The 13,360-nt window shown below is 33.9% G+C and overlaps 1 long non-coding RNA gene across 1 annotated transcript; it reads left to right on the top strand.

Moving 5' to 3' along the window:
* The first annotated feature begins 43 nt into the window (after window positions 1-43).
* On the top strand, window positions 44-574 carry LOC112704059 (uncharacterized). The gene is made up of 2 exons (XR_003154753.3): window positions 44-174; window positions 258-574. It is a non-coding gene; the product is annotated as an uncharacterized lncRNA (long non-coding RNA).
* Window positions 575-13,360: the final 12,786 nt, after the last annotated feature.

Below are 13,360 nucleotides of genomic sequence, written 5' to 3'. Positions count from 1 at the left end.
ATTAAATCTCCATATATTGTATTTAACTTTTTAGGAAGAAAAAAGAAAAAAGAAAGCAAAAGACACAACATGATCCAATTGATTATGAAAGTATCAGTCAAGTTGACTTTTGGGTGACTGAAGAGGTTGTAGAGAAAGAGCCTGATCTTCCTAGTAATGTGGATGACTTATTGCGTGAGTATAGTATATTTAGTTTCTAATGATTTATTAGAATGTTGTTAATTTATAATATAATGATAACATTTCTATTTTATTAGGTGAAATTGATGCTGATTTATATCAAAGTGGCGGTGGTAGTAGTGGTCTTTATGCTGCATCTCTTTCTTCTGCTGATCAGGGTGGGAATGAATGTGAAGATCATCCCACCGAAGCAGATTTGCAACAAGTTCTTGCGGATTTTGATAATTGATAAACCATGATGTTGGGATTTAATATTTACATATGCTTTTATTACTATTTAACTTTTGAGTTTGGATTTTGATAAGATCATATGTATTTGGTTGATGATATTTTATGTAGTGTTTTTAATTTCGAAGATATTTTAAGATTTGTATCAGACTATAATTATATTTTAGGATGTATATTTATAATTTCTTTATTAGTCTACTCTAAAACGGTTTTTCCGGTTGAACCACCAGTTGAACCGGTTAGACTAGTGAACCAGTGAACCAGTGACTAGAGCGGTTTGATGACCGGTCCGATTTTCTAAACCTTGCTTATCACGTAAGACATCTAATAAATAGTGTCACCTGAAAACTAGCGTCTAGTCGAATTGTCAAATAGGGTTAAACTTTGATGGTTATCAAATTAGTTTAAATCTTTAAGTGGTCAATCTTATTAGGATCTAAAATTTTTATGGTTAGAAATTGTTTTTTAATCTAAAACAAAAGATGGAAGAAATTCTATGACCAAAAAAAAAAAAGAAAACACAAAAAGAAATTCATAATGAATACAATATTGTGAAAATATGTTAGAAATAAATAATAAAAATAAATATTTATATATGAGAGATATATATTGATAATATTTTCAGAATATAACACTTAGTAATTTATGAAAATAAATATTATATTATATAAAATTAGCCACAAGAATCTTACAAAAACTAAACATAAAAACTAGTAAAGCTATGTGGTTAATGGCTAGTTCTCTTATACTTGTTGTAGCGTGTTGAAATGGGTTAAGTATGATTTTAGTTTTTTAAATGTAAGCTAAAATTTTTTTTTGTCTCTAATCTTTTTATACATACAAGATCATTTCTAAAACTTAACGTAATTTTAAAATCATATTTTTAGACAGTTTAATTTTTTAAATAACAAAAATACTCTTTCTCTCTCTTCTTTTCTCACTATCACCACCACATCCACTTTCACTCAATCACCATCTACAACTTCTACTAACCAATCCACCAAAATCCTTTTCATGTTTGCAGTTACATCTTTCTGAATCCTCTCAAGGTAATCAATCCTCGGTCTTCTATTCTTCTCCAACTGAAAAAAAAATCAACGCTCATCAGAATCAGTACAAGACCCACCCCAAAAATACCTACATAAAATATTAAAAGGTGCAATTTTTTTTAGACTAGAATTTACCTCCATCTTTCGAAGGTACACATAGATATAAGAGGCAACAGGGTCAATATTGAGCTTGTCATTTTCATCATCAAGCACATTTTCTTTCTCCTTCTCTACCTTAACCTTCACAGCCTTGATATTCTTGTCGGTGAAAAAAGATTTCTTGGCCTTGGCATTGTTGAGGCATTTGGATTTTGGTTTTTGAGTATTCAAATTTTTAGTAAAAAAAATTGGTAAGTTCATCCCCATCCACTACCACTCATATTAAATATAGTAATGATAATTAAATGTAAAAAATTACAATATATGCTTATTGAATGTTTGAATATATTTTTTTTAGTAAAAGAAAAATTTAATTAAGAAAGTAACAAATATAAAACAATATTAAATTAAATGGATGAAAATATTATTCGAGTTTTCAAACATGATTCAAGAAATTATAATTGCTTACCACTTCAAAGGTTAAAACTTTGGATCTAATAACACCAATACTAATTGAATCTCTTAATTCTTTGTCTTAAAAAATTAATTTAAAAATCAATAAATTATAAAATAATATTAAATTAAATTGATAAAAAATTAGGCAAATAACCGAAACCCATTAGTCCAACATGCTATAATATTTTTCCTTAATGTAAGTGATACAGATTGAATAAAATTTACTACTTGCAAAGTCTATTATACTGAATAGAAAATAAAAAGCTTGTTGGATATATTACGGCCTTAGATACACTTTAATGCTATTGTAAAGACATTAACGTTTACTCAACTTCTTGAGTTAAGATCAAGTTAGTCTAATCTTCAATATTTAGCAAAAAAACTAAGAACACAAGAGAAAAGGAAGCTTTGGTGGAAAGAACACGTTATTACTCAAGTATTTGTTACAAATGACTCACCTATGACTCATACACACACTGAAACTCTAACTCTTACCTCCTATTTATAGCCATCCATCTCTTTAATGAATGGATAGAATTAAATCTAATCAACGGTCTAAATTAATCATTCAGAACCTTCATTACAAATATCTATCTGATGAGCGGATATTTTATACGCTTTTTGATGCTATTTTCCTAGTATTTTTAGTATATTTTGTTAAGTTTTATTGTGTTTTAGTAGGTTTCAGTGCAAAATTCACTTTTTGGATACTATTTTGAGCTTTTTGTATTTTTCCTATGATTTTAGGTGATTTTTGGGTGAATTCGGTAAGTTTTGGCAAAGCCTGATTCAGAGACAAAGAAAGGAGTGTAGATGCTGTCAAATCCTGACCTCCTCCATGCATTCAAACAAGCATGTTTGGAGCTATAGAGGTCCAATTGATGAGCTTTCAACGGTATTGGAAAGCTAACTTCCAGGGCCTTCCAGTAATATATAATAGTTTATACTTTTTTTTGGAAATGATTGCCCAAACTGGGTGTTGAATGCCCAAACTACCCCTTTTCTAGCGTTCAACGCCCCAAAAGGACTGAAGCCAGCGTTGAACGCCCAAGACTGGCGTTCAATGACACCAAGGGAGCATCAAGGCAGCGTGGACACCCCGTAGTGGGCGTTTAATGCCCACTCATCTAAGTTAGACACCAGCTCAGTGATGGAGTGGCCTAGAGCGGGTTTGAAATTTCACAAAATAGAATATCTCTGTTGCAAGTATAATCCAAACCCAACAATTGACCAATATCAAACTTTAATTCAAGGATGTCACAATCAATACAAAATAATCGGGAGTTTTAAGTCTCGGGTCGTCTTCCCTAGGAGTTGCAATGAAATGCTCAATCATTGGCAATGAAAAAATGGAGATTTTGATGGCAACAAACAAGAAATGTGAATGATAAGAAAGTAAATAAACATGTAAGAGACTGAATAAAAGCAATTAAAGCAATAAAAAAGGGAATTCAAATACTAAAAATACCTCTTGGCAAGGATTGAGATTCAAGGCTTCCTATCATAGCCTTTGACCACAAGCATAGTAATTATGAAGAATTAATCCCAATTAGTTAACCCTAATATCGAGGATAAGTCAAAAGGGCATAATTGATTTTAATCCACAAGTCATAGCTAACTTACTAATTACCTTAGTAAGAAGCTAGCGTTAGTGGAAATCAAACCAACTAACAATCCTAATCACAAATAGTCTCGGACATCAATGACTAAAGGTCATCTAAGTCTTCAACCACAAGCCAAGAGTGCTAAAATCTACTCTAAAATTCAACCAAGCATTTTATCAAACATTTGGAAGGTACAAAATAAAAGTATGGTAAAATGGCAAGAAATATAAATTCTACAATTACCAATTACAAGAAAACAATAATAATAACTAAATTAAACAATAAGAAATATAAACATGAATTGTATTAATTAAAATTAAAAGTAACAAAGTGTCATAAGCATAGAGGAACAAAATAAAGGAAATAACAAGTAGAATTAAAGAACAAAGGTGCAAGAACAATAAATGGCAAGGAAAAACTAAATGAAAACAAGAATTAAACCTAAATCTAGGAGAGATCTAACCTAATCTACCCTAATTCTAGAGAGAAGAGAGAGCTTCTCTCTCTAGAATATAACCTAAAGCGTGTTTCTAAACTAGCCCTAATTGCTCTCCCTTGTTCCTTCTTGATTTTGGCCTCAAATAGTTCAGAAAGGATTTTGGCCTGGAAGGGCTCACAAATCGCCCCCAGCGTTTGGCCTTTAATGAGGTCACATGACCAATGTCACGCGTGCGCGTGGGCGATGTGTGCGCGTCACTGATAGATTTCCTCTTCACATGTACACTTGGATGACGCATGCGCGTGGCCTTGAATCCTCTAAATGCTCATTTCTTCATGAATTCTCCACTTTGCATGCTTTTTCTTCACTTCTTCTATCGAATCCTTTTCTGATAAACCCTGAGATCACTCAACAAATATATCAACATCTTGAATGGAATGCAAATGGACTAAAATTAATCAAATTAAGCACAAAAGAGCATATTTTCACAATCAATCATAATTTAGGAGGAGAACTCAAAAGCATGCTATTTACGGGAATAAATGTAGGTTTACATGATGAAATCCACTCAATTTCAACAAAAAATTATCATCAAATATGGATTCATCAATTCTCCTACACTTAAACACTAGCATGTCCTCTTGCTAATCACAACCAAAGGAGAAGGATTAAAAGGGCAAGCAATTTATTCAATGCAACTACCTACAGGCATACAACTATGCTAAATATTAACTACCTATATCTATATTATGGTTTCCTATTGAGTTTGGCAAAAACAAACAATGGACTTCCAATCAATCCAAAATAGATCATTAAGGCTAAAGCAAGAAAATATAGCAATATGATCAATGTCTAAAGATTTGATTTGAAGCTTTCAAAATTAATTTCAACAACTTGCAAGAAAACACACGATAAGGGATGGAAACATAGAATTGAGCAATTGAACCCCCTCACCGGATGTGTATACACTATAATCGCTCAGTGTTTAGGGCTTAATCACTCAATTCTCCTTTAATCATGTTTTCTAGGATTTTCTAGTCATCTAACAATCAACAAATACTTAATGTATGAATGAAAATATCATGAAGTCTTTGGAGGGTTGTAATGAGGCTAAGGTAAGGGTAGGATTAATATGGTTAAGTGGACTTAGTAAATTGGATCTTTGATTAGCTCAAGCATCCCACTTAATTCTATATTAACCTATGTACACAAAAGAAAACAACCTAACATCATATTTATCCTTTTTCTCACATTCACCCATGCATTTTCTTTCTAATTCACACACATATGCATTCTTTATTTTCATTCTTATTATCATTTCTTTTCTTTTCCCTTTTTTTTCAAAAAGTATATACACCAAAATTTTTTTTCTTATATTGTCAAGAAGAGATGCATATGTTTTAAGTAATAAATGCATGAGTGTTTTTCCATTTTTTTAAATTTTTACAATGAAACCTAATGTCAACTTCTTACCAATGTTTCTCCACAAATTCCCTCTCACACTTGAGTAACACACACTCTTTAACCCAAACTAATCAAAGATACAATTCATGAACATTAATGGTTTTTCACTTAGGGAGAATGATGTGCTTAATATTATAACAAAAGGAAAATTAAAGGCTCAAAAGTGATTTACAAAGGTAGATGTAAGGGTTGGTTATATGGGTTAAATGAGTTCAATTTCAAAAACGGCCTCAATCATAATAGATGCATTCAAAACACCAAATATAAGACATAAAGATTCAAGCAAATCTAAGATCACAATCATAAAGGAGTATATCACACAAGAACAAAATTTGTGGTTGAAAATGTGCAACCGTCTATTAAGGTTCAAATCTCACTTTGTGTGTTGTTCAAACTCTTTTCTATGTTCCATAAGAAGAATACTTCAAGCAAGTTGAAAAATAAGTTTTCAAATCTGATCAATGGAATGCCCTAAAAGAGATTTTTTGAAAATTCCTTGTTGTTTTTAACAATTATTTCCTATGCCATGCAACATGCAAATTCAAATATTTACTACTATAGAACTATAAGCAAGCTAAGATATATACAAGCAAACTAAGCAAAGTGTAATAAAATGAAATTCTAAACAAATATTCACACAAAATAAAATTACCAAAACTAGAAAATAGTGCAAAGTGTCAAGAAAGAGAAATTTATGCCCCAAAAATTACAGATCCTCTTCCACACTTAAATGTTGCATGGTCCACCGTGCATGCACACATTCCAGGGGTGAAAAACACTGAGGCTCCACCTTCCGCTTGTGGGCATTGGGACTCAAGCTGCTGAATAAAACAAATAAACAAGAAGAATTGAGGAAGAGTTCATATGAGTGTGGTATGATAAACGATAATGTGTGTATTCTAAGTGTGTACAGTCTATAACACACACATTGACCGGATAAAATGGTATCTACACAATCAAAAGAAATAGCATGTTCCTTAATTAAGTAGCCTAGGTTGCAAGGAAAGATAAGCAAAAATTAAGACAAAAACAAACCTAGGTAACCACAACTAAACTGAAGTAAACTTTGAGATATTGTTGAAATTGTACAAGTGAAAGTGCAAAATAAATAATAAAATGGCACAACAAACAATAACCAATTCCATGATGAAAAGAAAAATACTTGGTCATCCTTAAACATAATGAAATAGTCACATGGTAAAGGTACTTGTTGCAAAAAGTGACAAGTTTGATAAGAATCAAGTTAAGTCACTCAAACAAATGCAAAGCATTAAAAACAAACAAGTGCCTTATTATGTGATTATATTGATATGAAAATCATGATGAACAAGTAATTCAATCCAGTTCACTAAAGTAAAAGTGCATAATTCATGGTTAAGATGCCAAATAAGGATATAGTCAAACGCATATGGTAGCTACAACATATGAATTAAACTCACAATTCACTAGGCAATTAAACAAAGACTTAATGCTTAGTGAAAATATTTGTCAGATTTTAAACAAGAAGCAACCCAATAAACATGAAGCAAACACTTGCAACTTATTTAATTAACAAACAACTAAACCAAAACTAATGTAATTACTAAAATCAAAATGAAATGCAAATAAAACTAACTAGGATAGGTAGAAAATAAGGTAAAAGGGAGAGAAGAGAGGGGTGGAGGGGGTAGAAGTGTGTTAGGGCTTAATTCAAAGTGCAATAAAAATTTTGCCCAAAACAACACTTGTGCGTACACACAAACATGTCTGCGTATGCAGACAATGTGGAAAACAGAAGGTGTGTGCTCGCACAAGGGTGTGCAAACGCTTTGAATAGAGAGAGAGAATAAAGAAGTGTGCGTACGCACAGAACACTCTTTTTTATTTTATTTTATTTTTACTTGGAAAAGAGTCATGTGTGCGTGCGCACGCACAAAAGCAAAAAGTGGCAGGGGTTCATATGCACAGAGCGTGCCAGCGCTCCCAGCAGAGGGAGTATAAGGGAGTGTGCATACGCATGCAATACGCAAAAAATGGTTCGCGTGCGTACGCACAAGCGGGTGCGCACACACAACGAGTAGGAAAATTAGGGGAGTGCCCACGCATAAGTCGTGCGAGCACTCCCAACAGAGGACACGCAGGCTATTGTGCGCACGCACAGGAAGGTGCGCACGCACAGATCGCGAAATATAGAGATTGTGTGCATATGCGATGCGCGGAATTAAACTTCGCACAACTGAACCAGTAAGTGCACTGGGTCGTCCGAGTAATATCTGAGGTGAGTCAGGGTCGATCCCATGGAGATTGTCGGCTTGGATCAAACAGTGGTTATTTTGTAAATCTTAGTCAGGCGGACAGAAAAGTTGTTTGATTGTTTAAACGCATAAGAGTAAAATAAAGATAACGTTACTCAGTGGTTGTGAATTCAATGATAAGAAGATGGTTAAGGCTTCAGAGACGCTTTGTTCTTCTGGATTAATGCTTTCTTACTGTCTACTCCAACTGTGAATGATTTCTTCTATAGTAGGCTGTATGTGATCACCGCCGATTTGAGCGGCTGCCAATCTTCCTCTAGCTTGAACACCAGGCTTAGTGCGCATCCAGTCTGAATAAGGGTGACGCTCCCGCAGTTCATTCCCTTGGTGATCCTACTCAAAATGCCACAGACAAGGTCGAATCTTCTGGATCAGAGAATGCTGCGCCTTTGGTTCTAGCCTTTACCACAAAGACCCTAATCTCACCATACCTCGGCTGAACTAATGTCTCGAGAAGTCCCCAACAAAGTCGTGGATTAGCCGTCTAAGAGATGTATCCTCAAGCTAGTGGTTCAATAATATCCGATGAAAGACACTCACTGAACCCATGTAGAATAGAGATAACTTGTGACGGTTTAACTCATTCATAAGGTTGAAGAATGAAGATACAACTTAAGAGAGAATCAAACACAAATTGAGATAGAACAATAGTACTTTTATTAATCCATAAAACTCAGTAGAGCTCCTAACCTTAACCTAGGAGGTTTAGTGACTTATGTTGATAGAAAATACAATATGAAACACAAAAGTGGGCAAGAGTTCTCTATCAAGGGTGAACTCTTGTCTATATATACTAATCTAATAACTAAGGATTACAGAAATATGATAGGCTTAGGCTTGTAGTGCGAAAATACACTTATGGGGCCCACTTGGTGAGTGTTTGGACTGAGCCAAGGGTGTCTCCACGTGTCGGTAGGCTTCTTGGGCATTGAACACCTTCTTGGGATACCTTTTTGAGCATTGGATGCCAACAGCTCCCTTTTAGGCGTTGATGAGCAGATATTTTATACGCATTTTGGCATCATTTTCATATAGTTTTTAGTATGTTCGGTTAAGTTTTATTAAGTTTTCATAGGTTTTAGTGTAAAATTCATATTTTTGGATTCTACTTTGAGTTTATGTTTTTTTAGGCAATTTCAGGTATTTTTTGGCTGAAATTGAGGAGATGGAGCAAAAGTCTAATTCAGAGACAGAGAAAGCATTGCAGATGCAGTCCAGATTTGACCTTCTTGCACTCGAAAGAGCTGTTTTGGAGCTACATAAGTCCAAATTGAGTGTTCTCAACGGCTATGAAAAGCTAACATCCAGAGCTTTCCTAAAATATATAATAGTTTATACTTTGCTTCGAAATTGAAGGCCCAAAACTGGCGTCCAATGCCAGCCTCCTGCCCTATTCTGGTGTCTAGCGCCCACAAAGAGGAAACCAGCATCCAAATGCCCAAGAAGGACCCCCTAGCCAGTATTCAATGCCCTAGAGGCCTCCTAGCATGTGGATCTCATAAAAGCTCAGCCCAAACACTCACCAAGTGGGCCCCAGAAGTGAATTTTAGCACTGAAAGACGGTTTTACCCTTTTTTATGTAATCTTTAGTCATTAGCTTAGTATTTAAAGAAATTTTACACAATCTTCTAGAGGAGATCTGCCATATATTCATTTTTCACATTGTATTCTCTATCAGTATGAGTTTCTAAACCTCCTAGGTTGAGGGGAGGAGCCCTGCTGAGTTTTTTGGATCAATAAAAGTATTACTGTTTCTTTTCAATCCGTGTTTGATTCAATGCTAAGATGTATCTTCGTTCTTCAACTTGATGAATGGGATGACCCATGACAATCATCTTCATTCTTCATTCTAATATCGTGTGCATGACAACCACCCGTGTTCTTCATGTGTTTGTGTGAATACGTAACTGGAAAGCATTGAACCACTAGCTTGATTATATATCTCTTAGATAGCTAATCCACGACTTCATTTGGGACTTCTCGAGACATCAATTCAGCCGAGGTATGGGGAGATTAAGGTCTATGTGGTAGAGGCTAGAACCCAAAGTCACAGCATTCTCTGTTCCGGAAGATTCGACCTTGTCTGTGGCGTTTTGCGTAGGATCATTAAGGAGAATGAATTGCAGGAGCTTCACCTTCAATCAGAATGGATCCACACTAACCCTGGGGTTTAAATTTGGAGGAGCATTGGCGACCTCTCAACCGACATCAATCTTATACAGCTTGCCATAGAAGAAATCATTCACAGTTGAAGAAGACAATAAGACCAGAGTTAATCCAGAAGGACAAAGCATCTCCAAGCCTTAACCATCTTCTTATCATTCTAAACATATCAACCTAGTTAAGATCTCTCTATTTTCTTTCATATAATTAAACAACTTACCTACATCTCCTATTCGCCTGACTAAGATCTACAAGATAACCATAGCTTGCTTCAAACCATAATCCTCGTGGGATTGACCCTGACTCGCTCAGATATTACTTGGACAACCCAGTGTACTTGCTGGTGCAGTTGTATGAAGTGTGAGGATTCGTTCACTAAGTTTTTCGTGCCATTGCTGGGGATTGTTCTAGTTTGGACAACTAACGGATTATCTTGTTGCTTAGATTAGGTATTCTTTATGTTTTATTTTCTCTTTTGTTTATGTCTTTTGTTTTCTTTTCAAAAAAGTTTTAAAACCTTTTCTGTTTTTGGCTATGTATTATTCTTTTGATTTTCTTACTTTGAGTTTTACCTATTTCTTGTGTTCTTTTTCAAAATTTTTTCAAAAATATTTTCTTTTCTTTATTATTCTTGTTTGAGTCTTTAATTCTTGTTCTTCGTAAAATTTTCGAATTTCTTAGTGTCTTTTTCCAAAAATTTTCAAAAAAGGTGTCTTTTGTTTGAGTCTTGTGTCAATCCTTAAGTTTGATGTCTCTTTATATTTCTCCTTTTCAAAATTTCAAAAATGATATGCTTTGATTTCAAAAATTTTTAAGTTTGGTGTCCCTTAGTCACTTTGGTTTTCATATCTTTTAACTTGTTCTTGGTTTTTCTTTCTTCATATTCGAATTATTCTTGGTTATTTTTCTTGTTTGATTTCAAAATTTTTAAGTTTGGTGTCTCTTTGTGTTTTCTTGCTTATTTTTGAAATATTTGAATCCTTGATCCTAAAAATTTTAAGTTTGGTGTCTCTTTGGTGTTTCTTGATTTTTCTCTCCTTTAATTTTTCAAAAAAATTTGTTCTTGAGTGTTCTTTCTCGGTATTTAAGTTGTTCTTGTTTCTTTTCTTGTTTTGATCTAAAAAGTTTTAAGTTTGGTATCTTTTGGAGTTTTTCCTTTCAATTTTCAAAAATTTAGAGTCTTAGATCTAAAAATTTTAGGTTTGGTGTCTTTTGGTTGTTTTTCTCTTTCTTCATTAATTCAAAAAATCCAAGAAATATCTTTTCTATCTTTATTTAAAAATTATTTTCAAAAATTTCAAGCAAATATTCAAAATTTAATTTCAAAATCATTATCTTATTTTATCTTAATTTCAAAAATCAAATTTCAAATCTTATCCTTTTATCTAATCATATCTTTATTTTAATTTGATTCTTTCTTATCTCATCTTTCTTTTAAATTTAAAATTCAAAACTTTTTCAAATCTTTATCTTATCTTTTGTTATCTTTCATTAAATTTCAAATCATTATCTTATCTTATCTTAATTTTAAATTTCAAAATCAAATCTTTTCAAAAATTCAAATTGCAAATCTTTTGTTCTTCAACTTCTTTTCAAATCCTTTCTATCTTATCTTCTTCTAAATTTTAAAATTATATCTTTTTCAAATCTTTTCAATTCTTATCTTATCTTGTTGATTTTTCTAAATATTTTTAAAATGAAATCTTTTCTAATTTTCCAAATATTTTCAAATATTTCTTAATTAGTTACTTGTTCTCTCTCTTCTTTTTCAAAACTTACTAACTAATTCCTCTCTCTTCTAATTTTTGAAATTTCTTAATTATTTCTTTTATTTTCAAATTAGTTTTCCATTTTTATTTTATTTATTTATTTAATTTTTGAAAAAAATTAATTTTAAAAAAATTCCATCTTTCTCCTTCTACCTCCATTCTTCTTGTTTTCTCAAGATATCTTATTGGAAGTGCTCTATACTCTGATATAGAGATACACACCTTCCCACTTCCTTGTTTTCTGACTAAGTGTACATGTATAGGAAGAGTTCAACATGAACCCGAATGGGGATGAATAGTTCAGAAGAACTTTGGGGTCTTATACAGCCTTTATTTCTAATTTCTATGGAAGCAGCATTAGCATACCTCCTATTGGAGTAGCTAACTTTAAGCTCAACCCAAAGTTAATCATTCTAGTGTAGAAAAACTATCAATTTCATGGACTTCCACAAGAAGAGCCTATAGAATTCATTGCAGAATTTCTGCAATTAGCTGACACATTATACATTGAGGAAGTAGACCAGTATGTCTACAGATTGATGCTTTTCCCCTTTGCTGTTAAAGACCAGGAAAATAGGTGGTTAGATAACCTATCCAAGTCTAGCTTGAAAACATGGAACCAGCTAGTGGACAAGTTTTTGAATCAATACTTTCCTCCATGGAAGCTGACCCAGTTGAGACTGGACATCCAAGGCTTCAAACAAGGAGATAATGAATTCCTTTATAATGCTTGGATGAGATACAAGATGATGCTAAGAAAATGCCCTACTGAAATGTTTTCAGAATGAGTAAAGTTAGACATCTTCTATTACGGACTCATAGATATGGCTAGGATGTCCTTAGACCATTCTGCTGGTAGTTCAATCCACATGAGAAAGACAATTGAGGAAGCTCACGAGCTCATTGAGATAGTTGCCAGTAATTAGCATCTGTACTCAACTGTTGAGACTTCAATGAAAAGAGAGGTTAAGACAGTATTCACTGAGTCAGACCCTCCAGGGCAAAGTGAGTCGTTAACCCAGCAACTGCACTCCCTTGCCCAACAAATATTGAAATTGCAAGAGATATTGCAAGAAGCCCGAGCCTCTAACAAGAATATAGAGGCACAGTTGAGTCAAGCTAGACAGAACTTGTCTGAACAGATAAGAGAAGAGTTCCAAGCTCTTCAATTAGGGAGTACCCTGAACACACAGCCTCAAAACAGTAAGAGGCATGGAAAGGAAGAAATGGCAGTAGATGAATAAGTTGCAGCCCAGGGTACGATTAGGGGCAATGAACACCCAGAAAGGGATGGTAGTCAGGTCGTTCAACGCCCAGAAGGGGGTAGCCCAGGCATTGAATGCCATCCCAAGGGAGACCAAACACGTGTAAGTGCTGGAAAAACCTCTCCTAAGCAGGTTGGTGGCCCTTCTTTAGGCACTATGGACACTCACCCTGCACCACTCATGGCCCTTGAGTACAAGGCCAAATTACCATACCCTCAAAGACTCCAGAAAGCAAAAAAGGATAGGCAATTTGCCAAATTTTTTGAAACTTTTAAGAAGCTGAAGATCGAAATTCCTTTTGCAGAGGCTCTTGAACAAATACCTTCATATGCTAAGTTCATGAAGGAATA

The sequence above is a fragment of the Arachis hypogaea genome, chromosome 7 (assembly GCF_003086295.3).
Source record: "Arachis hypogaea cultivar Tifrunner chromosome 7, arahy.Tifrunner.gnm2.J5K5, whole genome shotgun sequence".
In the NCBI taxonomy this organism is placed as follows: Eukaryota; Viridiplantae; Streptophyta; class Magnoliopsida; order Fabales; family Fabaceae; genus Arachis; species Arachis hypogaea.
The sequence above is the reverse complement of the archived record's forward strand: the minus strand, read 5'-3'. Positions and strand labels throughout refer to the sequence as shown.